Source organism: Triturus cristatus, chromosome 4_1 (assembly GCF_964204655.1).
Source record: "Triturus cristatus chromosome 4_1, aTriCri1.1, whole genome shotgun sequence".
Taxonomy (NCBI): domain Eukaryota; kingdom Metazoa; phylum Chordata; class Amphibia; order Caudata; family Salamandridae; genus Triturus; species Triturus cristatus.
The window spans coordinates 108,788,604-108,814,834 of NC_140585.1; the positions used below are offsets into that span (position 1 = coordinate 108,788,604).

At 44.0% G+C, this 26,231-nt stretch overlaps 16 non-coding genes across 16 annotated transcripts; 12 read left to right on the top strand and 4 right to left on the bottom strand.

Annotated features, from left to right (window-relative positions):
• Positions 1-2,701: 2,701 nt before the first annotated feature.
• TRNAM-CAU (transfer RNA methionine (anticodon CAU)) lies at positions 2,702-2,774 on the top strand. The gene has a single exon. It is a non-coding gene; the product is annotated as a tRNA-Met (tRNA).
• Positions 2,775-4,257: 1,483 nt separating this feature from the next.
• TRNAM-CAU (transfer RNA methionine (anticodon CAU)) lies at positions 4,258-4,330 on the top strand. Its single transcript has one exon. It is a non-coding gene; the product is annotated as a tRNA-Met (tRNA).
• Positions 4,331-4,529: 199 nt separating this feature from the next.
• TRNAA-CGC (transfer RNA alanine (anticodon CGC)) lies at positions 4,530-4,601 on the bottom strand. Its single transcript has one exon. It is a non-coding gene; the product is annotated as a tRNA-Ala (tRNA).
• Positions 4,602-8,925: 4,324 nt separating this feature from the next.
• TRNAM-CAU (transfer RNA methionine (anticodon CAU)) lies at positions 8,926-8,998 on the top strand. Its single transcript has one exon. It is a non-coding gene; the product is annotated as a tRNA-Met (tRNA).
• A 1,483-nt stretch (positions 8,999-10,481) lies between these two features.
• On the top strand, positions 10,482-10,554 carry TRNAM-CAU (transfer RNA methionine (anticodon CAU)). The gene has a single exon. It is a non-coding gene; the product is annotated as a tRNA-Met (tRNA).
• A 199-nt stretch (positions 10,555-10,753) lies between these two features.
• On the bottom strand, positions 10,754-10,825 carry TRNAA-CGC (transfer RNA alanine (anticodon CGC)). Its single transcript has one exon. It is a non-coding gene; the product is annotated as a tRNA-Ala (tRNA).
• A 1,212-nt stretch (positions 10,826-12,037) lies between these two features.
• Positions 12,038-12,110, top strand: TRNAM-CAU (transfer RNA methionine (anticodon CAU)). The gene has a single exon. It is a non-coding gene; the product is annotated as a tRNA-Met (tRNA).
• Positions 12,111-13,593: 1,483 nt separating this feature from the next.
• TRNAM-CAU (transfer RNA methionine (anticodon CAU)) lies at positions 13,594-13,666 on the top strand. Its single transcript has one exon. It is a non-coding gene; the product is annotated as a tRNA-Met (tRNA).
• Positions 13,667-13,865: 199 nt separating this feature from the next.
• Positions 13,866-13,937, bottom strand: TRNAA-CGC (transfer RNA alanine (anticodon CGC)). Its single transcript has one exon. It is a non-coding gene; the product is annotated as a tRNA-Ala (tRNA).
• A 1,212-nt stretch (positions 13,938-15,149) lies between these two features.
• On the top strand, positions 15,150-15,222 carry TRNAM-CAU (transfer RNA methionine (anticodon CAU)). The gene has a single exon. It is a non-coding gene; the product is annotated as a tRNA-Met (tRNA).
• A 3,039-nt stretch (positions 15,223-18,261) lies between these two features.
• Positions 18,262-18,334, top strand: TRNAM-CAU (transfer RNA methionine (anticodon CAU)). The gene has a single exon. It is a non-coding gene; the product is annotated as a tRNA-Met (tRNA).
• A 1,483-nt stretch (positions 18,335-19,817) lies between these two features.
• TRNAM-CAU (transfer RNA methionine (anticodon CAU)) lies at positions 19,818-19,890 on the top strand. The gene has a single exon. It is a non-coding gene; the product is annotated as a tRNA-Met (tRNA).
• A 1,483-nt stretch (positions 19,891-21,373) lies between these two features.
• TRNAM-CAU (transfer RNA methionine (anticodon CAU)) lies at positions 21,374-21,446 on the top strand. Its single transcript has one exon. It is a non-coding gene; the product is annotated as a tRNA-Met (tRNA).
• A 1,483-nt stretch (positions 21,447-22,929) lies between these two features.
• On the top strand, positions 22,930-23,002 carry TRNAM-CAU (transfer RNA methionine (anticodon CAU)). Its single transcript has one exon. It is a non-coding gene; the product is annotated as a tRNA-Met (tRNA).
• A 199-nt stretch (positions 23,003-23,201) lies between these two features.
• Positions 23,202-23,273, bottom strand: TRNAA-CGC (transfer RNA alanine (anticodon CGC)). Its single transcript has one exon. It is a non-coding gene; the product is annotated as a tRNA-Ala (tRNA).
• Positions 23,274-26,041: 2,768 nt separating this feature from the next.
• TRNAM-CAU (transfer RNA methionine (anticodon CAU)) lies at positions 26,042-26,114 on the top strand. The gene has a single exon. It is a non-coding gene; the product is annotated as a tRNA-Met (tRNA).
• The last annotated feature ends 117 nt before the right edge of the window (positions 26,115-26,231 follow it).

Sequence of the window (26,231 nt, forward strand, 5' to 3'; positions counted from 1 at the left end):
TCATAATCAATGGAAGGTATTGTTTGAATAAAAGTGAAAGATATGGAAATCGAAGCACAAAATCCTTCGAGCCAGATTTGAACCAGCGACCTAAGGATGTCTGACTTTATGCTACAGTCCTCCGCTCTACCAACTGAGCTATCGAAGGAGTGGCTGAAGTATCTTTCAGCGCTGTAATTATCTCTCGCTCAAGAAAGGTTGTGGGGGTGGGGATCAGGAGCAGATCGATGAAAATCATGAACATTACCTGCAGCTCCCTCTCAAAGTCACCAGTTCTTAGAGCACACTGTAAGGTACGTCTTATCACCCCAAAGGAGGATTTCAGACCAAAGTTCATGTTCTGTCTTGGCTTGGGGATAAGCAGGGGTGCTCCAAATTTCAATTTTACAGAAAGGAAAGGAACTTTGATACAAAGACCTTGGGCAGCATTGGTGGCAAATGGATGGCTGCGCGGAACCATGAAAGAAATGACAGAAAGTTATGGGAGTCATTACTAAGCACCCAGCATCAAGAACGTGCATTTTGGATGCATTTTCAAAAGGAAAGAGAACGGAAAAATCTGTAGATTGAAGGTGATTGAGATAAACAAAATATTCCGTTTTTCTAAAAGCTACTGTAAAGAGTCTTTGGTTTAGAAGAAGAACCCTTACCAATGATCAAGAGAGATGCGACAGATTTCTATCATCAAAGCATTATGGTTGTCAAGATGAATCATCACTTTGATGTCTTCAACAAGTAGGATTCTTTTGATCTATAATCATCAAAAATGAGATAGCCCCATTTCATGGGATTTTTCAAGGCAAACGTCTGACAGATTAAGCGGGGTCCTCATCCCGGTTGGAGGACATATCTCTTCCTTCATCATGATGCCATCCTAGCTTTCTGCCCAAAATCCAAGGTAAGCATGGCAAAAGTCTGGAGATGCCGGGGATTGAACCCGGGGCCTCATACATGCAAAGCATGCGCTCTACCACTGAGCTACATCCCCACTTCTGCAAGATTTGACTGTATGATTGGAAACCCTGCATTGAACCGACGGCCACATCACCCCATTCGACTCTGCAGTATACAATGTCAGTCAGGAAAATCCTTCAGCCTTGTACCTGGATGATCTTCATGGTCTTATGTACAGATGCCTATATACAGCCTTCTTAGCGCAGTAGGCAGCGCGTCAGTCTCATAATCTGAAGGTCCTGAGTTCGATCCTCAGAGAGGGTATTTATTTCCTTCTTTTGGAATGCAAAATTCTCCGATTTTCTTGAAATGCGCAAACTATGCCTAGTTCAAAGATTTTTCCAAAGCAAATGTCTGACTATTTAAGTGGGGCTCTCACCCCAACTGCATGACAAACTTCTTCTTTCTGCATGATGGCAGGCTAGCCTTCTGGAAAAAAGCCAAGATAAGGAACAGAGGCTCCTGGAGATGCCGGGGATTGAACCCGGGACCTCATACATGCAAAACATGCGCTCTACCACTGAGCTACATCCCCACTTTTGCACTTGAGCTGTTTGATGGATGCAAGGAATCCCTGAAACCCAGGGACTGCAAAGTCTCGATCATAATCAATGGAAGGTATTGTTTGAATAAAAGTGAAAGTTATGGAAATCGAAGCACAAAATCCTTCGAGCCTGATTTGAACCAGCGACCTAAGGATGTCTGACTTTATGCTACAGTCCTCCGCTCTACCAACTGAGCTATCGAAGGAGTGGCTGAAGTATCTTTCAGCGCTGTAATTATCTCTCGCTCAAGAAAGGTTGTGGGGGTGGGGATCAGGAGCAGATCGATGAAAATCATTAACATTACCTGCAGCTCCCTCTCAAAGTCACCAGTTCTTAGAGCACACTGTAAGGTACGTCTTATCACCCCAAAGGAGGATTTCAGACCAAAGTTCATGTTCTGTCTTGGCTTGGGGATAAGCAGGGGTGCTCCAAATTTCAATTTTACAGAAAGGAAAGGAACTTTGATACAAAGACCTTGGGCAGCATTGGTGGCAAATGGATGGCTGCGCGGAACCATGAAAGAAATGACAGAAAGTTATGGGAGTCATTACTAAGCACCCAGCATCAAGAACGTGCATTTTGGATGCATTTTCAAAAGGAAAGAGAACGGAAAAATCTGTAGATTGAAGGTGATTGAGATAAACAAAATATTCCGTTTTTCTAAAAGCTACTGTAAAGAGTCTTTGGTTTAGAAGAAGAACCCTTACCAATGATCAAGAGAGATGCGACAGATTTCTATCATCAAAGCATTATGGTTGTCAAGATGAATCATCACTTTGATGTCTTCAACAAGTAGGATTCTTTTGCTCTATAATCATCAAAAATGAGATAGCCCCATTTCATGGGATTTTTCAAGGCAAACGTCTGACAGATTAAGCGGGGTCCTCATCCCGGTTGGAGGACATATCTCTTCCTTCATCATGATGCCAGCCTAGCTTTCTGCCCAAAATCCAAGGTAAGCATGGCAAAAGTCTGGAGATGCCGGGGATTGAACCCGGGGCCTCATACATGCAAAGCATGCGCTCTACCACTGAGCTACATCCCCACTTCTGCAAGATTTGACTGTATGATTGGAAACCCTGCATTGAACCGACGGCCACATCACCCCATTCGACTCTGCAGTATACAATGTCAGTCAGGAAAATCCTTCAGCCTTGTACCTGGATGATCTTCATGGTCTTATGTACAGATGCCTATATACAGCCTTCTTAGCGCAGTAGGCAGCGCGTCAGTCTCATAATCTGAAGGTCCTGAGTTCGATCCTCAGAGAGGGCATTTATTTCCTTCTTTTGGAATGCAAAATTCTCCGATTTTCTTGAAATGCGCAAACTATGCCTAGTTCAAAGATTTTTCCAAAGCAAATGTCTGACTATTTAAGTGGGGCTCTCACCCCAACTGCATGACAAACTTCTTCTTTCTGCATGATGGCAGGCTAGCCTTCTGGAAAAAAGCCAAGATAAGGAACAGAGGCTCCTGGAGATGCCGGGGATTGAACCCGGGACCTCATACATGCAAAACATGCGCTCTACCACTGAGCTACATCCCCACTTTTGCACTCGAGCTGTTTGATGGATGCAAGGAATCCCTGAAACCCAGGGACTGCAAAGTCTCGATCATAATCAATGGAAGGTATTGTTTGAATAAAAGTGAAAGATATGGAAATCGAAGCACAAAATCCTTCGAGCCTGATTTGAACCAGCGACCTAAGGATGTCTGACTTTATGCTACAGTCCTCCGCTCTACCAACTGAGCTATCGAAGGAGTGGCTGAAGTATCTTTCAGCGCTGTAATTATCTCTCGCTCAAGAAAGGTTGTGGGGGTGGGGATCAGGAGCAGATCGATGAAAATCATTAACATTACCTGCAGCTCCCTCTCAAAGTCACCAGTTCTTAGAGCACACTGTAAGGTACGTCTTATCACCCCAAAGGAGGATTTCAGACCAAAGTTCATGTTCTGTCTTGGCTTGGGGATAAGCAGGGGTGCTCCAAATTTCAATTTTACAGAAAGGAAAGGAACTTTGATACAAAGACCTTGGGCAGCATTGGTGGCAAATGGATGGCTGCGCGGAACCATGAAAGAAATGACAGAAAGTTATGGGAGTCATTACTAAGCACCCAGCATCAAGAACGTGCATTTTGGATGCATTTTCAAAAGGAAAGAGAACGGAAAAATCTGTAGATTGAAGGTGATTGAGATAAACAAAATATTCCGTTTTTCTAAAAGCTACTGTAAAGAGTCTTTGGTTTAGAAGAAGAACCCTTACCAATGATCAAGAGAGATGCGACAGATTTCTATCATCAAAGCATTATGGTTGTCAAGATGAATCATCACTTTGATGTCTTCAACAAGTAGGATTCTTTTGATCTATAATCATCAAAAATGAGATAGCCCCATTTCATGGGATTTTTCAAGGCAAACGTCTGACAGATTAAGCAGGGTCCTCATCCCTGTTGGAGGACATATCTCTTCCTTCATCATGATGCCAGCCTAGCTTTCTGCCCAAAATCCAAGGTAAGCATGGCAAAAGTCTGGAGATGCCGGGGATTGAACCCGGGGCCTGATACATGCAAAGCATGCGCTCTACCACTGAGCTACATCCCCACTTCTGCAAAATTTGACTGTATGATTGGAAACCCTGCATTGAACCGACGGCCACATCACCCCATTTGACTCTGCAGTATACAATGTCAGTCAGGAAAAAACTTCAGCCTTGTACCTGGATGATCTTCATGGTCTTATGTACAGATGCCTATATACAGCCTTCTTAGCGCAGTAGGCAGCGCGTCAGTCTCATAATCTGAAGGTCCTGAGTTCGATCCTCAGAGAGGGCATTTATTTCCTTCTTTTGGAATGCAAAATTCTCCGATTTTCTTGAAATGCGCAAACTATGCCTAGTTCAAAGATTTTTCCAAAGCAAATGTCTGACTATTTAAGTGGGGCTCTCACCCCAACTGCATGACAAACTTCTTCTTTCTGCATGATGGCAGGCTAGCCTTCTGGGAAAAAGCCAAGATAAGGAACAGAGGCTCCTGGAGATGCCGGGGATTGAACCCGGGACCTCATACATGCGAAGCATGCGCTCTACCACTGAGCTACATCCCCACTTTTGCACTCGAGCTGTTTGATGGATGCAAGGAGTCCCTGAAACCCAGGGACTGCAAAGTCTCGATCATAATCAATGGAAGGTATTGTTTGAATAAAAGTGAAAGATATGGAAATCGAAGCACAAAATCCTTCGAGCCAGATTTGAACCAGCGACCTAAGGATGTCTGACTTTATGCTACAGTCCTCCGCTCTACCAACTGAGCTATCGAAGGAGTGGCTGAAGTATCTTTCAGCGCTGTAATTATCTCTCGCTCAAGAAAGGTTGTGGGGGTGGGGATCAGGAGCAGATCGATGAAAATCATGAACATTACCTGCAGCTCCCTCTCAAAGTCACCAGTTCTTAGAGCACACTGTAAGGTACGTCTTATCACCCCAAAGGAGGATTTCAGACCAAAGTTCATGTTCTGTCTTGGCTTGGGGATAAGCAGGGGTGCTCCAAATTTCAATTTTACAGAAAGGAAAGGAACTTTGATACAAAGACCTTGGGCAGCATTGGTGGCAAATGGATGGCTGCGCGGAACCATGAAAGAAATGACAGAAAGTTATGGGAGTCATTACTAAGCACCCAGCATCAAGAACGTGCATTTTGGATGCATTTTCAAAAGGAAAGAGAACGGAAAAATCTGTAGATTGAAGGTGATTGAGATAAACAAAATATTCCGTTTTTCTAAAAGCTACTGTAAAGAGTCTTTGGTTTAGAAGAAGAACCCTTACCAATGATCAAGAGAGATGCGACAGATTTCTATCATCAAAGCATTATGGTTGTCAAGATGAATCATCACTTTGATGTCTTCAACAAGTAGGATTCTTTTGATCTATAATCATCAAAAATGAGATAGCCCCATTTCATGGGATTTTTCAAGGCAAACGTCTGACAGATTAAGCGGGGTCCTCATCCCGGTTGGAGGACATATCTCTTCCTTCATCATGATGCCAGCCTAGCTTTCTGCCCAAAATCCAAGGTAAGCATGGCAAAAGTCTGGAGATGCCGGGGATTGAACCCGGGGCCTCATACATGCAAAGCATGCGCTCTACCACTGAGCTACATCCCCACTTCTGCAAGATTTGACTGTATGATTGGAAACCCTGCATTGAACCGACGGCCACATCACCCCATTCGACTCTGCAGTATACAATGTCAGTCAGGAAAATCCTTCAGCCTTGTACCTGGATGATCTTCATGGTCTTATGTACAGATGCCTATATACAGCCTTCTTAGCGCAGTAGGCAGCGCGTCAGTCTCATAATCTGAAGGTCCTGAGTTCGATCCTCAGAGAGGGTATTTATTTCCTTCTTTTGGAATGCAAAATTCTCCGATTTTCTTGAAATGCGCAAACTATGCCTAGTTCAAAGATTTTTCCAAAGCAAATGTCTGACTATTTAAGTGGGGCTCTCACCCCAACTGCATGACAAACTTCTTCTTTCTGCATGATGGCAGGCTAGCCTTCTGGAAAAAAGCCAAGATAAGGAACAGAGGCTCCTGGAGATGCCGGGGATTGAACCCGGGACCTCATACATGCAAAACATGCGCTCTACCACTGAGCTACATCCCCACTTTTGCACTTGAGCTGTTTGATGGATGCAAGGAATCCCTGAAACCCAGGGACTGCAAAGTCTCGATCATAATCAATGGAAGGTATTGTTTGAATAAAAGTGAAAGTTATGGAAATCGAAGCACAAAATCCTTCGAGCCTGATTTGAACCAGCGACCTAAGGATGTCTGACTTTATGCTACAGTCCTCCGCTCTACCAACTGAGCTATCGAAGGAGTGGCTGAAGTATCTTTCAGCGCTGTAATTATCTCTCGCTCAAGAAAGGTTGTGGGGGTGGGGATCAGGAGCAGATCGATGAAAATCATTAACATTACCTGCAGCTCCCTCTCAAAGTCACCAGTTCTTAGAGCACACTGTAAGGTACGTCTTATCACCCCAAAGGAGGATTTCAGACCAAAGTTCATGTTCTGTCTTGGCTTGGGGATAAGCAGGGGTGCTCCAAATTTCAATTTTACAGAAAGGAAAGGAACTTTGATACAAAGACCTTGGGCAGCATTGGTGGCAAATGGATGGCTGCGCGGAACCATGAAAGAAATGACAGAAAGTTATGGGAGTCATTACTAAGCACCCAGCATCAAGAACGTGCATTTTGGATGCATTTTCAAAAGGAAAGAGAACGGAAAAATCTGTAGATTGAAGGTGATTGAGATAAACAAAATATTCCGTTTTTCTAAAAGCTACTGTAAAGAGTCTTTGGTTTAGAAGAAGAACCCTTACCAATGATCAAGAGAGATGCGACAGATTTCTATCATCAAAGCATTATGGTTGTCAAGATGAATCATCACTTTGATGTCTTCAACAAGTAGGATTCTTTTGATCTATAATCATCAAAAATGAGATAGCCCCATTTCATGGGATTTTTCAAGGCAAACGTCTGACAGATTAAGCGGGGTCCTCATCCCGGTTGGAGGACATATCTCTTCCTTCATCATGATGCCAGCCTAGCTTTCTGCCCAAAATCCAAGGTAAGCATGGCAAAAGTCTGGAGATGCCGGGGATTGAACCCGGGGCCTCATACATGCAAAGCATGCGCTCTACCACTGAGCTACATCCCCACTTCTGCAAGATTTGACTGTATGATTGGAAACCCTGCATTGAACCGACGGCCACATCACCCCATTCGACTCTGCAGTATACAATGTCAGTCAGGAAAATCCTTCAGCCTTGTACCTGGATGATCTTCATGGTCTTATGTACAGATGCCTATATACAGCCTTCTTAGCGCAGTAGGCAGCGCGTCAGTCTCATAATCTGAAGGTCCTGAGTTCGATCCTCAGAGAGGGTATTTATTTCCTTCTTTTGGAATGCAAAATTCTCCGATTTTCTTGAAATGCGCAAACTATGCCTAGTTCAAAGATTTTTCCAAAGCAAATGTCTGACTATTTAAGTGGGGCTCTCACCCCAACTGCATGACAAACTTCTTCTTTCTGCATGATGGCAGGCTAGCCTTCTGGAAAAAAGCCAAGATAAGGAACAGAGGCTCCTGGAGATGCCGGGGATTGAACCCGGGACCTCATACATGCAAAACATGCGCTCTACCACTGAGCTACATCCCCACTTTTGCACTTGAGCTGTTTGATGGATGCAAGGAATCCCTGAAACCCAGGGACTGCAAAGTCTCGATCATAATCAATGGAAGGTATTGTTTGAATAAAAGTGAAAGTTATGGAAATCGAAGCACAAAATCCTTCGAGCCTGATTTGAACCAGCGACCTAAGGATGTCTGACTTTATGCTACAGTCCTCCGCTCTACCAACTGAGCTATCGAAGGAGTGGCTGAAGTATCTTTCAGCGCTGTAATTATCTCTCGCTCAAGAAAGGTTGTGGGGGTGGGGATCAGGAGCAGATCGATGAAAATCATTAACATTACCTGCAGCTCCCTCTCAAAGTCACCAGTTCTTAGAGCACACTGTAAGGTACGTCTTATCACCCCAAAGGAGGATTTCAGACCAAAGTTCATGTTCTGTCTTGGCTTGGGGATAAGCAGGGGTGCTCCAAATTTCAATTTTACAGAAAGGAAAGGAACTTTGATACAAAGACCTTGGGCAGCATTGGTGGCAAATGGATGGCTGCGCGGAACCATGAAAGAAATGACAGAAAGTTATGGGAGTCATTACTAAGCACCCAGCATCAAGAACGTGCATTTTGGATGCATTTTCAAAAGGAAAGAGAACGGAAAAATCTGTAGATTGAAGGTGATTGAGATAAACAAAATATTCCGTTTTTCTAAAAGCTACTGTAAAGAGTCTTTGGTTTAGAAGAAGAACCCTTACCAATGATCAAGAGAGATGCGACAGATTTCTATCATCAAAGCATTATGGTTGTCAAGATGAATCATCACTTTGATGTCTTCAACAAGTAGGATTCTTTTGCTCTATAATCATCAAAAATGAGATAGCCCCATTTCATGGGATTTTTCAAGGCAAACGTCTGACAGATTAAGCGGGGTCCTCATCCCGGTTGGAGGACATATCTCTTCCTTCATCATGATGCCAGCCTAGCTTTCTGCCCAAAATCCAAGGTAAGCATGGCAAAAGTCTGGAGATGCCGGGGATTGAACCCGGGGCCTCATACATGCAAAGCATGCGCTCTACCACTGAGCTACATCCCCACTTCTGCAAGATTTGACTGTATGATTGGAAACCCTGCATTGAACCGACGGCCACATCACCCCATTCGACTCTGCAGTATACAATGTCAGTCAGGAAAATCCTTCAGCCTTGTACCTGGATGATCTTCATGGTCTTATGTACAGATGCCTATATACAGCCTTCTTAGCGCAGTAGGCAGCGCGTCAGTCTCATAATCTGAAGGTCCTGAGTTCGATCCTCAGAGAGGGCATTTATTTCCTTCTTTTGGAATGCAAAATTCTCCGATTTTCTTGAAATGCGCAAACTATGCCTAGTTCAAAGATTTTTCCAAAGCAAATGTCTGACTATTTAAGTGGGGCTCTCACCCCAACTGCATGACAAACTTCTTCTTTCTGCATGATGGCAGGCTAGCCTTCTGGAAAAAAGCCAAGATAAGGAACAGAGGCTCCTGGAGATGCCGGGGATTGAACCCGGGACCTCATACATGCAAAACATGCGCTCTACCACTGAGCTACATCCCCACTTTTGCACTCGAGCTGTTTGATGGATGCAAGGAATCCCTGAAACCCAGGGACTGCAAAGTCTCGATCATAATCAATGGAAGGTATTGTTTGAATAAAAGTGAAAGATATGGAAATCGAAGCACAAAATCCTTCGAGCCTGATTTGAACCAGCGACCTAAGGATGTCTGACTTTATGCTACAGTCCTCCGCTCTACCAACTGAGCTATCGAAGGAGTGGCTGAAGTATCTTTCAGCGCTGTAATTATCTCTCGCTCAAGAAAGGTTGTGGGGGTGGGGATCAGGAGCAGATCGATGAAAATCATTAACATTACCTGCAGCTCCCTCTCAAAGTCACCAGTTCTTAGAGCACACTGTAAGGTACGTCTTATCACCCCAAAGGAGGATTTCAGACCAAAGTTCATGTTCTGTCTTGGCTTGGGGATAAGCAGGGGTGCTCCAAATTTCAATTTTACAGAAAGGAAAGGAACTTTGATACAAAGACCTTGGGCAGCATTGGTGGCAAATGGATGGCTGCGCGGAACCATGAAAGAAATGACAGAAAGTTATGGGAGTCATTACTAAGCACCCAGCATCAAGAACGTGCATTTTGGATGCATTTTCAAAAGGAAAGAGAACGGAAAAATCTGTAGATTGAAGGTGATTGAGATAAACAAAATATTCCGTTTTTCTAAAAGCTACTGTAAAGAGTCTTTGGTTTAGAAGAAGAACCCTTACCAATGATCAAGAGAGATGCGACAGATTTCTATCATCAAAGCATTATGGTTGTCAAGATGAATCATCACTTTGATGTCTTCAACAAGTAGGATTCTTTTGATCTATAATCATCAAAAATGAGATAGCCCCATTTCATGGGATTTTTCAAGGCAAACGTCTGACAGATTAAGCAGGGTCCTCATCCCTGTTGGAGGACATATCTCTTCCTTCATCATGATGCCAGCCTAGCTTTCTGCCCAAAATCCAAGGTAAGCATGGCAAAAGTCTGGAGATGCCGGGGATTGAACCCGGGGCCTGATACATGCAAAGCATGCGCTCTACCACTGAGCTACATCCCCACTTCTGCAAAATTTGACTGTATGATTGGAAACCCTGCATTGAACCGACGGCCACATCACCCCATTTGACTCTGCAGTATACAATGTCAGTCAGGAAAAAACTTCAGCCTTGTACCTGGATGATCTTCATGGTCTTATGTACAGATGCCTATATACAGCCTTCTTAGCGCAGTAGGCAGCGCGTCAGTCTCATAATCTGAAGGTCCTGAGTTCGATCCTCAGAGAGGGCATTTATTTCCTTCTTTTGGAATGCAAAATTCTCCGATTTTCTTGAAATGCGCAAACTATGCCTAGTTCAAAGATTTTTCCAAAGCAAATGTCTGACTATTTAAGTGGGGCTCTCACCCCAACTGCATGACAAACTTCTTCTTTCTGCATGATGGCAGGCTAGCCTTCTGGAAAAAAGCCAAGATAAGGAACAGAGGCTCCTGGAGATGCCGGGGATTGAACCCGGGACCTCATACATGCGAAGCATGCGCTCTACCACTGAGCTACATCCCCACTTTTGCACTCGAGCTGTTTGATGGATGCAAGGAGTCCCTGAAACCCAGGGACTGCAAAGTCTCGATCATAATCAATGGAAGGTATTGTTTGAATAAAAGTGAAAGATATGGAAATCGAAGCACAAAATCCTTCGAGCCAGATTTGAACCAGCGACCTAAGGATGTCTGACTTTATGCTACAGTCCTCCGCTCTACCAACTGAGCTATCGAAGGAGTGGCTGAAGTATCTTTCAGCGCTGTAATTATCTCTCGCTCAAGAAAGGTTGTGGGGGTGGGGATCAGGAGCAGATCGATGAAAATCATGAACATTACCTGCAGCTCCCTCTCAAAGTCACCAGTTCTTAGAGCACACTGTAAGGTACGTCTTATCACCCCAAAGGAGGATTTCAGACCAAAGTTCATGTTCTGTCTTGGCTTGGGGATAAGCAGGGGTGCTCCAAATTTCAATTTTACAGAAAGGAAAGGAACTTTGATACAAAGACCTTGGGCAGCATTGGTGGCAAATGGATGGCTGCGCGGAACCATGAAAGAAATGACAGAAAGTTATGGGAGTCATTACTAAGCACCCAGCATCAAGAACGTGCATTTTGGATGCATTTTCAAAAGGAAAGAGAACGGAAAAATCTGTAGATTGAAGGTGATTGAGATAAACAAAATATTCCGTTTTTCTAAAAGCTACTGTAAAGAGTCTTTGGTTTAGAAGAAGAACCCTTACCAATGATCAAGAGAGATGCGACAGATTTCTATCATCAAAGCATTATGGTTGTCAAGATGAATCATCACTTTGATGTCTTCAACAAGTAGGATTCTTTTGATCTATAATCATCAAAAATGAGATAGCCCCATTTCATGGGATTTTTCAAGGCAAACGTCTGACAGATTAAGCGGGGTCCTCATCCCGGTTGGAGGACATATCTCTTCCTTCATCATGATGCCAGCCTAGCTTTCTGCCCAAAATCCAAGGTAAGCATGGCAAAAGTCTGGAGATGCCGGGGATTGAACCCGGGGCCTCATACATGCAAAGCATGCGCTCTACCACTGAGCTACATCCCCACTTCTGCAAGATTTGACTGTATGATTGGAAACCCTGCATTGAACCGACGGCCACATCACCCCATTCGACTCTGCAGTATACAATGTCAGTCAGGAAAATCCTTCAGCCTTGTACCTGGATGATCTTCATGGTCTTATGTACAGATGCCTATATACAGCCTTCTTAGCGCAGTAGGCAGCGCGTCAGTCTCATAATCTGAAGGTCCTGAGTTCGATCCTCAGAGAGGGCATTTATTTCCTTCTTTTGGAATGCAAAATTCTCCGATTTTCTTGAAATGCGCAAACTATGCCTAGTTCAAAGATTTTTCCAAAGCAAATGTCTGACTATTTAAGTGGGGCTCTCACCCCAACTGCATGACAAACTTCTTCTTTCTGCATGATGGCAGGCTAGCCTTCTGGAAAAAAGCCAAGATAAGGAACAGAGGCTCCTGGAGATGCCGGGGATTGAACCCGGGACCTCATACATGCAAAACATGCGCTCTACCACTGAGCTACATCCCCACTTTTGCACTTGAGCTGTTTGATGGATGCAAGGAATCCCTGAAACCCAGGGACTGCAAAGTCTCGATCATAATCAATGGAAGGTATTGTTTGAATAAAAGTGAAAGATATGGAAATCGAAGCACAAAATCCTTCGAGCCTGATTTGAACCAGCGACCTAAGGATGTCTGACTTTATGCTACAGTCCTCCGCTCTACCAACTGAGCTATCGAAGGAGTGGCTGAAGTATCTTTCAGCGCTGTAATTATCTCTCGCTCAAGAAAGGTTGTGGGGGTGGGGATCAGGAGCAGATCGATGAAAATCATTAACATTACCTGCAGCTCCCTCTCAAAGTCACCAGTTCTTAGAGCACACTGTAAGGTACGTCTTATCACCCCAAAGGAGGATTTCAGACCAAAGTTCATGTTCTGTCTTGGCTTGGGGATAAGCAGGGGTGCTCCAAATTTCAATTTTACAGAAAGGAAAGGAACTTTGATACAAAGACCTTGGGCAGCATTGGTGGCAAATGGATGGCTGCGCGGAACCATGAAAGAAATGACAGAAAGTTATGGGAGTCATTACTAAGCACCCAGCATCAAGAACGTGCATTTTGGATGCATTTTCAAAAGGAAAGAGAACGGAAAAATCTGTAGATTGAAGGTGATTGAGATAAACAAAATATTCCGTTTTTCTAAAAGCTACTGTAAAGAGTCTTTGGTTTAGAAGAAGAACCCTTACCAATGATCAAGAGAGATGCGACAGATTTCTATCATCAAAGCATTATGGTTGTCAAGATGAATCATCACTTTGATGTCTTCAACAAGTAGGATTCTTTTGATCTATAATCATCAAAAATGAGATAGCCCCATTTCATGGGATTTTTCAAGGCAAACGTCTGACAGATTAAGCAGGGTCCTCATCCCTGTTGGAGGACATATCTCTTCCTTCATCATGATGCCAGCCTAGCTTTCTGCCCAAAATCCAAGGTAAGCATGGCAAAAGTCTGGAGATGCCGGGGATTGAACCCGGGGCCTGATACATGCAAAGCATGCGCTCTACCACTGAGCTACATCCCCACTTCTGCAAAATTTGACTGTATGATTGGAAACCCTGCATTGAACCGACGGCCACATCACCCCATTTGACTCTGCAGTATACAATGTCAGTCAGGAAAAAACTTCAGCCTTGTACCTGGATGATCTTCATGGTCTTATGTACAGATGCCTATATACAGCCTTCTTAGCGCAGTAGGCAGCGCGTCAGTCTCATAATCTGAAGGTCCTGAGTTCGATCCTCAGAGAGGGCATTTATTTCCTTCTTTTGGAATGCAAAATTCTCCGATTTTCTTGAAATGCGCAAACTATGCCTAGTTCAAAGATTTTTCCAAAGCAAATGTCTGACTATTTAAGTGGGGCTCTCACCCCAACTGCATGACAAACTTCTTCTTTCTGCATGATGGCAGGCTAGCCTTCTGGAAAAAAGCCAAGATAAGGAACAGAGGCTCCTGGAGATGCCGGGGATTGAACCCGGGACCTCATACATGCGAAGCATGCGCTCTACCACTGAGCTACATCCCCACTTTTGCACTCGAGCTGTTTGATGGATGCAAGGAGTCCCTGAAACCCAGGGACTGCAAAGTCTCGATCATAATCAATGGAAGGTATTGTTTGAATAAAAGTGAAAGATATGGAAATCGAAGCACAAAATCCTTCGAGCCAGATTTGAACCAGCGACCTAAGGATGTCTGACTTTATGCTACAGTCCTCCGCTCTACCAACTGAGCTATCGAAGGAGTGGCTGAAGTATCTTTCAGCGCTGTAATTATCTCTCGCTCAAGAAAGGTTGTGGGGGTGGGGATCAGGAGCAGATCGATGAAAATCATGAACATTACCTGCAGCTCCCTCTCAAAGTCACCAGTTCTTAGAGCACACTGTAAGGTACGTCTTATCACCCCAAAGGAGGATTTCAGACCAAAGTTCATGTTCTGTCTTGGCTTGGGGATAAGCAGGGGTGCTCCAAATTTCAATTTTACAGAAAGGAAAGGAACTTTGATACAAAGACCTTGGGCAGCATTGGTGGCAAATGGATGGCTGCGCGGAACCATGAAAGAAATGACAGAAAGTTATGGGAGTCATTACTAAGCACCCAGCATCAAGAACGTGCATTTTGGATGCATTTTCAAAAGGAAAGAGAACGGAAAAATCTGTAGATTGAAGGTGATTGAGATAAACAAAATATTCCGTTTTTCTAAAAGCTACTGTAAAGAGTCTTTGGTTTAGAAGAAGAACCCTTACCAATGATCAAGAGAGATGCGACAGATTTCTATCATCAAAGCATTATGGTTGTCAAGATGAATCATCACTTTGATGTCTTCAACAAGTAGGATTCTTTTGATCTATAATCATCAAAAATGAGATAGCCCCATTTCATGGGATTTTTCAAGGCAAACGTCTGACAGATTAAGCGGGGTCCTCATCCCGGTTGGAGGACATATCTCTTCCTTCATCATGATGCCAGCCTAGCTTTCTGCCCAAAATCCAAGGTAAGCATGGCAAAAGTCTGGAGATGCCGGGGATTGAACCCGGGGCCTCATACATGCAAAGCATGCGCTCTACCACTGAGCTACATCCCCACTTCTGCAAGATTTGACTGTATGATTGGAAACCCTGCATTGAACCGACGGCCACATCACCCCATTCGACTCTGCAGTATACAATGTCAGTCAGGAAAATCCTTCAGCCTTGTACCTGGATGATCTTCATGGTCTTATGTACAGATGCCTATATACAGCCTTCTTAGCGCAGTAGGCAGCGCGTCAGTCTCATAATCTGAAGGTCCTGAGTTCGATCCTCAGAGAGGGCATTTATTTCCTTCTTTTGGAATGCAAAATTCTCCGATTTTCTTGAAATGCGCAAACTATGCCTAGTTCAAAGATTTTTCCAAAGCAAATGTCTGACTATTTAAGTGGGGCTCTCACCCCAACTGCATGACAAACTTCTTCTTTCTGCATGATGGCAGGCTAGCCTTCTGGAAAAAAGCCAAGATAAGGAACAGAGGCTCCTGGAGATGCCGGGGATTGAACCCGGGACCTCATACATGCAAAACATGCGCTCTACCACTGAGCTACATCCCCACTTTTGCACTTGAGCTGTTTGATGGATGCAAGGAATCCCTGAAACCCAGGGACTGCAAAGTCTCGATCATAATCAATGGAAGGTATTGTTTGAATAAAAGTGAAAGATATGGAAATCGAAGCACAAAATCCTTCGAGCCTGATTTGAACCAGCGACCTAAGGATGTCTGACTTTATGCTACAGTCCTCCGCTCTACCAACTGAGCTATCGAAGGAGTGGCTGAAGTATCTTTCAGCGCTGTAATTATCTCTCGCTCAAGAAAGGTTGTGGGGGTGGGGATCAGGAGCAGATCGATGAAAATCATTAACATTACCTGCAGCTCCCTCTCAAAGTCACCAGTTCTTAGAGCACACTGTAAGGTACGTCTTATCACCCCAAAGGAGGATTTCAGACCAAAGTTCATGTTCTGTCTTGGCTTGGGGATAAGCAGGGGTGCTCCAAATTTCAATTTTACAGAAAGGAAAGGAACTTTGATACAAAGACCTTGGGCAGCATTGGTGGCAAATGGATGGCTGCGCGGAACCATGAAAGAAATGACAGAAAGTTATGGGAGTCATTACTAAGCACCCAGCATCAAGAACGTGCATTTTGGATGCATTTTCAAAAGGAAAGAGAACGGAAAAATCTGTAGATTGAAGGTGATTGAGATAAACAAAATATTCCGTTTTTCTAAAAGCTACTGTAAAGAGTCTTTGGTTTAGAAGAAGAACCCTTACCAATGATCAAGAGAGATGCGACAGATTTCTATCATCAAAGCATTATGGTTGTCAAGATGAATCATCACTTTGATGTCTTCAACAAGTAGGATTCTTTTGATCTATAATCATCAAAAATGAGATAGCCCCATTTCATGGGATTTTTCAAGGCAAACGTCTGACAGATTAAGCGGGGTCCTCATCCCGGTTGGAGGACATATCTCTTCCTTCATCATGATGCCAGCCTAGCTTTCTGCCCAAAATCCAAGGTAAGCATGGCAAAAGTCTGGAGATGCCGGGGATTGAACCCGGGGCCTCATACATGCAAAGCATGCGCTCTACCACTGAGCTACATCCCCACTTCTGCAAGATTTGACTGTATGATTGGAAACCCTGCATTGAACCGACGGCCACATCACCCCATTCGACTCTGCAGTATACAATGTCAGTCAGGAAAATCCTTCAGCCTTGTACCTGGATGATCTTCATGGTCTTATGTACAGATGCCTATATACAGCCTTCTTAGCGCAGTAGGCAGCGCGTCAGTCTCATAATCTGAAGGTCCTGAGTTCGATCCTCAGAGAGGGTATTTATTTCCTTCTTTTGGAATGCAAAATTCTCCGATTTTCTTGAAATGCGCAAACTATGCCTAGTTCAAAGATTTTTCCAAAGCAAATGTCTGACTATTTAAGTGGGGCTCTCACCCCAACTGCATGACAAACTTCTTCTTTCTGCATGATGGCAGGCTAGCCTTCTGGAAAAAAGCCAAGATAAGGAACAGAGGCTCCTGGAGATGCCGGGGATTGAACCCGGGACCTCATACATGCAAAACATGCGCTCTACCACTGAGCTACATCCCCACTTTTGCACTTGAGCTGTTTGATGGATGCAAGGAATCCCTGAAACCCAGGGACTGCAAAGTCTCGATCATAATCAATGGAAGGTATTGTTTGAATAAAAGTGAAAGTTATGGAAATCGAAGCACAAAATCCTTCGAGCCTGATTTGAACCAGCGACCTAAGGATGTCTGACTTTATGCTACAGTCCTCCGCTCTACCAACTGAGCTATCGAAGGAGTGGCTGAAGTATCTTTCAGCGCTGTAATTATCTCTCGCTCAAGAAAGGTTGTGGGGGTGGGGATCAGGAGCAGATCGATGAAAATCATTAACATTACCTGCAGCTCCCTCTCAAAGTCACCAGTTCTTAGAGCACACTGTAAGGTACGTCTTATCACCCCAAAGGAGGATTTCAGACCAAAGTTCATGTTCTGTCTTGGCTTGGGGATAAGCAGGGGTGCTCCAAATTTCAATTTTACAGAAAGGAAAGGAACTTTGATACAAAGACCTTGGGCAGCATTGGTGGCAAATGGATGGCTGCGCGGAACCATGAAAGAAATGACAGAAAGTTATGGGAGTCATTACTAAGCACCCAGCATCAAGAACGTGCATTTTGGATGCATTTTCAAAAGGAAAGAGAACGGAAAAATCTGTAGATTGAAGGTGATTGAGATAAACAAAATATTCCGTTTTTCTAAAAGCTACTGTAAAGAGTCTTTGGTTTAGAAGAAGAACCCTTACCAATGATCAAGAGAGATGCGACAGATTTCTATCATCAAAGCATTATGGTTGTCAAGATGAATCATCACTTTGATGTCTTCAACAAGTAGGATTCTTTTGCTCTATAATCATCAAAAATGAGATAGCCCCATTTCATGGGATTTTTCAAGGCAAACGTCTGACAGATTAAGCGGGGTCCTCATCCCGGTTGGAGGACATATCTCTTCCTTCATCATGATGCCAGCCTAGCTTTCTGCCCAAAATCCAAGGTAAGCATGGCAAAAGTCTGGAGATGCCGGGGATTGAACCCGGGGCCTCATACATGCAAAGCATGCGCTCTACCACTGAGCTACATCCCCACTTCTGCAAGATTTGACTGTATGATTGGAAACCCTGCATTGAACCGACGGCCACATCACCCCATTCGACTCTGCAGTATACAATGTCAGTCAGGAAAATCCTTCAGCCTTGTACCTGGATGATCTTCATGGTCTTATGTACAGATGCCTATATACAGCCTTCTTAGCGCAGTAGGCAGCGCGTCAGTCTCATAATCTGAAGGTCCTGAGTTCGATCCTCAGAGAGGGCATTTATTTCCTTCTTTTGGAATGCAAAATTCTCCGATTTTCTTGAAATGCGCAAACTATGCCTAGTTCAAAGATTTTTCCAAAGCAAATGTCTGACTATTTAAGTGGGGCTCTCACCCCAACTGCATGACAAACTTCTTCTTTCTGCATGATGGCAGGCTAGCCTTCTGGAAAAAAGCCAAGATAAGGAACAGAGGCTCCTGGAGATGCCGGGGATTGAACCCGGGACCTCATACATGCAAAACATGCGCTCTACCACTGAGCTACATCCCCACTTTTGCACTCGAGCTGTTTGATGGATGCAAGGAATCCCTGAAACCCAGGGACTGCAAAGTCTCGATCATAATCAATGGAAGGTATTGTTTGAATAAAAGTGAAAGATATGGAAATCGAAGCACAAAATCCTTCGAGCCTGATTTGAACCAGCGACCTAAGGATGTCTGACTTTATGCTACAGTCCTCCGCTCTACCAACTGAGCTATCGAAGGAGTGGCTGAAGTATCTTTCAGCGCTGTAATTATCTCTCGCTCAAGAAAGGTTGTGGGGGTGGGGATCAGGAGCAGATCGATGAAAATCATTAACATTACCTGCAGCTCCCTCTCAAAGTCACCAGTTCTTAGAGCACACTGTAAGGTACGTCTTATCACCCCAAAGGAGGATTTCAGACCAAAGTTCATGTTCTGTCTTGGCTTGGGGATAAGCAGGGGTGCTCCAAATTTCAATTTTACAGAAAGGAAAGGAACTTTGATACAAAGACCTTGGGCAGCATTGGTGGCAAATGGATGGCTGCGCGGAACCATGAAAGAAATGACAGAAAGTTATGGGAGTCATTACTAAGCACCCAGCATCAAGAACGTGCATTTTGGATGCATTTTCAAAAGGAAAGAGAACGGAAAAATCTGTAGATTGAAGGTGATTGAGATAAACAAAATATTCCGTTTTTCTAAAAGCTACTGTAAAGAGTCTTTGGTTTAGAAGAAGAACCCTTACCAATGATCAAGAGAGATGCGACAGATTTCTATCATCAAAGCATTATGGTTGTCAAGATGAATCATCACTTTGATGTCTTCAACAAGTAGGATTCTTTTGATCTATAATCATCAAAAATGAGATAGCCCCATTTCATGGGATTTTTCAAGGCAAACGTCTGACAGATTAAGCGGGGTCCTCTTCCCGGTTGGAGGACATATCTCTTCCTTCATCATGATGCCAGCCTAGCTTTCTGCCCAAAATCCAAGGTAAGCATGGCAAAAGTCTGGAGATGCCGGGGATTGAACCCGGGGCCTCATACATGCAAAGCATGCGCTCTACCACTGAGCTACATCCCCACTTCTGCAAGATTTGACTGTATGATTGGAAACCCTGCATTGAACCGACGGCCACATCACCCCATTCGACTCTGCAGTATACAATGTCAGTCAGGAAAATCCTTCAGCCTTGTACCTGGATGATCTTCATGGTCTTATGTACAGATGCCTATATACAGCCTTCTTAGCGCAGTAGGCAGCGCGTCAGTCTCATAATCTGAAGGTCCTGAGTTCGATCCTCAGAGAGGGCATTTATTTCCTTCTTTTGGAATGCAAAATTCTCCGATTTTCTTGAAATGCGCAAACTATGCCTAGTTCAAAGATTTTTCCAAAGCAAATGTCTGACTATTTAAGTGGGGCTCTCACCCCAACTGCATGACAAACTTCTTCTTTCTGCATGATGGCAGGCTAGCCTTCTGGAAAAAAGCCAAGATAAGGAACAGAGGCTCCTGGAGATGCCGGGGATTGAACCCGGGACCTCATACATGCAAAACATGCGCTCTACCACTGAGCTACATCCCCACTTTTGCACTTGAGCTGTTTGATGGATGCAAGGAATCCCTGAAACCCAGGGACTGCAAAGTCTCGATCATAATCAATGGAAGGTATTGTTTGAATAAAAGTGAAAGTTATGGAAATCGAAGCACAAAATCCTTCGAGCCTGATTTGAACCAGCGACCTAAGGATGTCTGACTTTATGCTACAGTCCTCCGCTCTACCAACTGAGCTATCGAAGGAGTGGCTGAAGTATCTTTCAGCGCTGTAATTATCTCTCGCTCAAGAAAGGTTGTGGGGGTGGGGATCAGGAGCAGATCGATGAAAATCATTAACATTACCTGCAGCTCCCTCTCAAAGTCACCAGTTCTTAGAGCACACTGTAAGGTACGTCTTATCACCCCAAAGGAGGATTTCAGACCAAAGTTCATGTTCTGTCTTGGCTTGGGGATAAGCAGGGGTGCTCCAAATTTCAATTTTACAGAAAGGAAAGGAACTTTGATACAAAGACCTTGGGCAGCATTGGTGGCAAATGGATGGCTGCGCGGAACCATGAAAGAAATGACAGAAAGTTATGGGAGTCATTACTAAGCACCCAGCATCAAGAACGTGCATTTTGGATGCATTTTCAAAAGGAAAGAGAACGGAAAAATCTGTAGATTGAAGGTGATTGAGATAAACAAAATATTCCGTTTTTCTAAAAGCTACTGTAAAGAGTCTTTGGTTTAGAAGAAGAACCCTTACCAATGATCAAGAGAGATGCGACAGATTTCTATCATCAAAGCATTATGGTTGTCAAGATGAATCATCACTTTGATGTCTTCAACAAGTAGGATTCTTTTGCTCTATAATCATCAAAAATGAGATAGCCCCATTTCATGGGATTTTTCAAGGCAAACGTCTGACAGATTAAGCGGGGTCCTCATCCCGGTTGGAGGACATATCTCTTCCTTCATCATGATGCCAGCCTAGCTTTCTGCCCAAAATCCAAGGTAAGCATGGCAAAAGTCTGGAGATGCCGGGGATTGAACCCGGGGCCTCATACATGCAAAGCATGCGCTCTACCACTGAGCTACATCCCCACTTCTGCAAGATTTGACTGTATGATTGGAAACCCTGCATTGAACCGACGGCCACATCACCCCATTCGACTCTGCAGTATACAATGTCAGTCAGGAAAATCCTTCAGCCTTGTACCTGGATGATCTTCATGGTCTTATGTACAGATGCCTATATACAGCCTTCTTAGCGCAGTAGGCAGCGCGTCAGTCTCATAATCTGAAGGTCCTGAGTTCGATCCTCAGAGAGGGCATTTATTTCCTTCTTTTGGAATGCAAAATTCTCCGATTTTCTTGAAATGCGCAAACTATGCCTAGTTCAAAGATTTTTCCAAAGCAAATGTCTGACTATTTAAGTGGGGCTCTCACCCCAACTGCATGACAAACTTCTTCTTTCTGCATGATGGCAGGCTAGCCTTCTGGAAAAAAGCCAAGATAAGGAACAGAGGCTCCTGGAGATGCCGGGGATTGAACCCGGGACCTCATACATGCAAAACATGCGCTCTACCACTGAGCTACATCCCCACTTTTGCACTCGAGCTGTTTGATGGATGCAAGGAATCCCTGAAACCCAGGGACTGCAAAGTCTCGATCATAATCAATGGAAGGTATTGTTTGAATAAAAGTGAAAGATATGGAAATCGAAGCACAAAATCCTTCGAGCCTGATTTGAACCAGCGACCTAAGGATGTCTGACTTTATGCTACAGTCCTCCGCTCTACCAACTGAGCTATCGAAGGAGTGGCTGAAGTATCTTTCAGCGCTGTAATTATCTCTCGCTCAAGAAAGGTTGTGGGGGTGGGGATCAGGAGCAGATCGATGAAAATCATTAACATTACCTGCAGCTCCCTCTCAAAGTCACCAGTTCTTAGAGCACACTGTAAGGTACGTCTTATCACCCCAAAGGAGGATTTCAGACCAAAGTTCATGTTCTGTCTTGGCTTGGGGATAAGCAGGGGTGCTCCAAATTTCAATTTTACAGAAAGGAAAGGAACTTTGATACAAAGACCTTGGGCAGCATTGGTGGCAAATGGATGGCTGCGCGGAACCATGAAAGAAATGACAGAAAGTTATGGGAGTCATTACTAAGCACCCAGCATCAAGAACGTGCATTTTGGATGCATTTTCAAAAGGAAAGAGAACGGAAAAATCTGTAGATTGAAGGTGATTGAGATAAACAAAATATTCCGTTTTTCTAAAAGCTACTGTAAAGAGTCTTTGGTTTAGAAGAAGAACCCTTACCAATGATCAAGAGAGATGCGACAGATTTCTATCATCAAAGCATTATGGTTGTCAAGATGAATCATCACTTTGATGTCTTCAACAAGTAGGATTCTTTTGATCTATAATCATCAAAAATGAGATAGCCCCATTTCATGGGATTTTTCAAGGCAAACGTCTGACAGATTAAGCAGGGTCCTCATCCCTGTTGGAGGACATATCTCTTCCTTCATCATGATGCCAGCCTAGCTTTCTGCCCAAAATCCAAGGTAAGCATGGCAAAAGTCTGGAGATGCCGGGGATTGAACCCGGGGCCTGATACATGCAAAGCATGCGCTCTACCACTGAGCTACATCCCCACTTCTGCAAAATTTGACTGTATGATTGGAAACCCTGCATTGAACCGACGGCCACATCACCCCATTTGACTCTGCAGTATACAATGTCAGTCAGGAAAAAACTTCAGCCTTGTACCTGGATGATCTTCATGGTCTTATGTACAGATGCCTATATACAGCCTTCTTAGCGCAGTAGGCAGCGCGTCAGTCTCATAATCTGAAGGTCCTGAGTTCGATCCTCAGAGAGGGCATTTATTTCCTTCTTTTGGAATGCAAAATTCTCCGATTTTCTTGAAATGCGCAAACTATGCCTAGTTCAAAGATTTTTCCAAAGCAAATGTCTGACTATTTAAGTGGGGCTCTCACCCCAACTGCATGACAAACTTCTTCTTTCTGCATGATGGCAGGCTAGCCTTCTGGAAAAAAGCCAAGATAAGGAACAGAGGCTCCTGGAGATGCCGGGGATTGAACCCGGGACCTCATACATGCGAAGCATGCGCTCTACCACTGAGCTACATCCCCACTTTTGCACTCGAGCTGTTTGATGGATGCAAGGAGTCCCTGAAACCCAGGGACTGCAAAGTCTCGATCATAATCAATGGAAGGTATTGTTTGAATAAAAGTGAAAGATATGGAAATCGAAGCACAAAATCCTTCGAGCCAGATTTGAACCAGCGACCTAAGGATGTCTGACTTTATGCTACAGTCCTCCGCTCTACCAACTGAGCTATCGAAGGAGTGGCTGAAGTATCTTTCAGCGCTGTAATTATCTCTCGCTCAAGAAAGGTTGTGGGGGTGGGGATCAGGAGCAGATCGATGAAAATCATGAACATTACCTGCAGCTCCCTCTCAAAGTCACCAGTTCTTAGAGCACACTGTAAGGTACGTCTTATCACCCCAAAGGAGGATTTCAGACCAAAGTTCATGTTCTGTCTTGGCTTGGGGATAAGCAGGGGTGCTCCAAATTTCAATTTTACAGAAAGGAAAGGAACTTTGATACAAAGACCTTGGGCAGCATTGGTGGCAAATGGATGGCTGCGCGGAACCATGAAAGAAATGACAGAAAGTTATGGGAGTCATTACTAAGCACCCAGCATCAAGAACGTGCATTTTGGATGCATTTTCAAAAGGAAAGAGAACGGAAAAATCTGTAGATTGAAGGTGATTGAGATAAACAAAATATTCCGTTTTTCTAAAAGCTACTGTAAAGAGTCTTTGGTTTAGAAGAAGAACCCTTACCAATGATCAAGAGAGATGCGACAGATTTCTATCATCAAAGCATTATGGTTGTCAAGATGAATCATCACTTTGATGTCTTCAACAAGTAGGATTCTTTTGATCTATAATCATCAAAAATGAGATAGCCCCATTTCATGGGATTTTTCAAGGCAAACGTCTGACAGATTAAGCGGGGTCCTCATCCCGGTTGGAGGACATATCTCTTCCTTCATCATGATGCCAGCCTAGCTTTCTGCCCAAAATCCAAGGTAAGCATGGCAAAAGTCTGGAGATGCCGGGGATTGAACCCGGGGCCTCATACATGCAAAGCATGCGCTCTACCACTGAGCTACATCCCCACTTCTGCAAGATTTGACTGTATGATTGGAAACCCTGCATTGAACCGACGGCCACATCACCCCATTCGACTCTGCAGTATACAATGTCAGTCAGGAAAATCCTTCAGCCTTGTACCTGGATGATCTTCATGGTCTTATGTACAGATGCCTATATACAGCCTTCTTAGCGCAGTAGGCAGCGCGTCAGTCTCATAATCTGAAGGTCCTGAGTTCGATCCTCAGAGAGGGTATTTATTTCCTTCTTTTGGAATGCAAAATTCTCCGATTTTCTTGAAATGCGCAAACTATGCCTAGTTCAAAGATTTTTCCAAAGCAAATGTCTGACTATTTAAGTGGGGCTCTCACCCCAACTGCATGACAAACTTCTTCTTTCTGCATGATGGCAGGCTAGCCTTCTGGAAAAAAGCCAAGATAAGGAACAGAGGCTCCTGGAGATGCCGGGGATTGAACCCGGGACCTCATACATGCAAAACATGCGCTCTACCACTGAGCTACATCCCCACTTTTGCACTTGAGCTGTTTGATGGATGCAAGGAATCCCTGAAACCCAGGGACTGCAAAGTCTCGATCATAATCAATGGAAGGTATTGTTTGAATAAAAGTGAAAGTTATGGAAATCGAAGCACAAAATCCTTCGAGCCTGATTTGAACCAGCGACCTAAGGATGTCTGACTTTATGCTACAGTCCTCCGCTCTACCAACTGAGCTATCGAAGGAGTGGCTGAAGTATCTTTCAGCGCTGTAATTATCTCTCGCTCAAGAAAGGTTGTGGGGGTGGGGATCAGGAGCAGATCGATGAAAATCATGAACATTACCTGCAGCTCCCTCTCAAAGTCACCAGTTCTTAGAGCACACTGTAAGGTACGTCTTATCACCCCAAAGGAGGATTTCAGACCAAAGTTCATGTTCTGTCTTGGCTTGGGGATAAGCAGGGGTGCTCCAAATTTCAATTTTACAGAAAGGAAAGGAACTTTGATACAAAGACCTTGGGCAGCATTGGTGGCAAATGGATGGCTGCGCGGAACCATGAAAGAAATGACAGAAAGTTATGGGAGTCATTACTAAGCACCCAGCATCAAGAACGTGCATTTTGGATGCATTTTCAAAAGGAAAGAGAACGGAAAAATCTGTAGATTGAAGGTGATTGAGATAAACAAAATATTCCGTTTTTCTAAAAGCTACTGTAAAGAGTCTTTGGTTTAGAAGAAGAACCCTTACCAATGATCAAGAGAGATGCGACAGATTTCTATCATCAAAGCATTATGGTTGTCAAGATGAATCATCACTTTGATGTCTTCAACAAGTAGGATTCTTTTGATCTATAATCATCAAAAATGAGATAGCCCCATTTCATGGGATTTTTCAAGGCAAACGTCTGACAGATTAAGCGGGGTCCTCATCCCGGTTGGAGGACATATCTCTTCCTTCATCATGATGCCAGCCTAGCTTTCTGCCCAAAATCCAAGGTAAGCATGGCAAAAGTCTGGAGATGCCGGGGATTGAACCCGGGGCCTGATACATGCAAAGCATGCGCTCTACCACTGAGCTACATCCCCACTTCTGCAAAATTTGACTGTATGATTGGAAACCCTGCATTGAACCGACGGCCACATCACCCCATTTGACTCTGCAGTATACAATGTCAGTCAGGAAAAAACTTCAGCCTTGTACCTGGATGATCTTCATGGTCTTATGTACAGATGCCTATATACAGCCTTCTTAGCGCAGTAGGCAGCGCGTCAGTCTCATAATCTGAAGGTCCTGAGTTCGATCCTCAGAGAGGGCATTTATTTCCTTCTTTTGGAATGCAAAATTCTCCGATTTTCTTGAAATGCGCAAACTATGCCTAGTTCAAAGATTTTTCCAAAGCAAATGTCTGACTATTTAAGTGGGGCTCTCACCC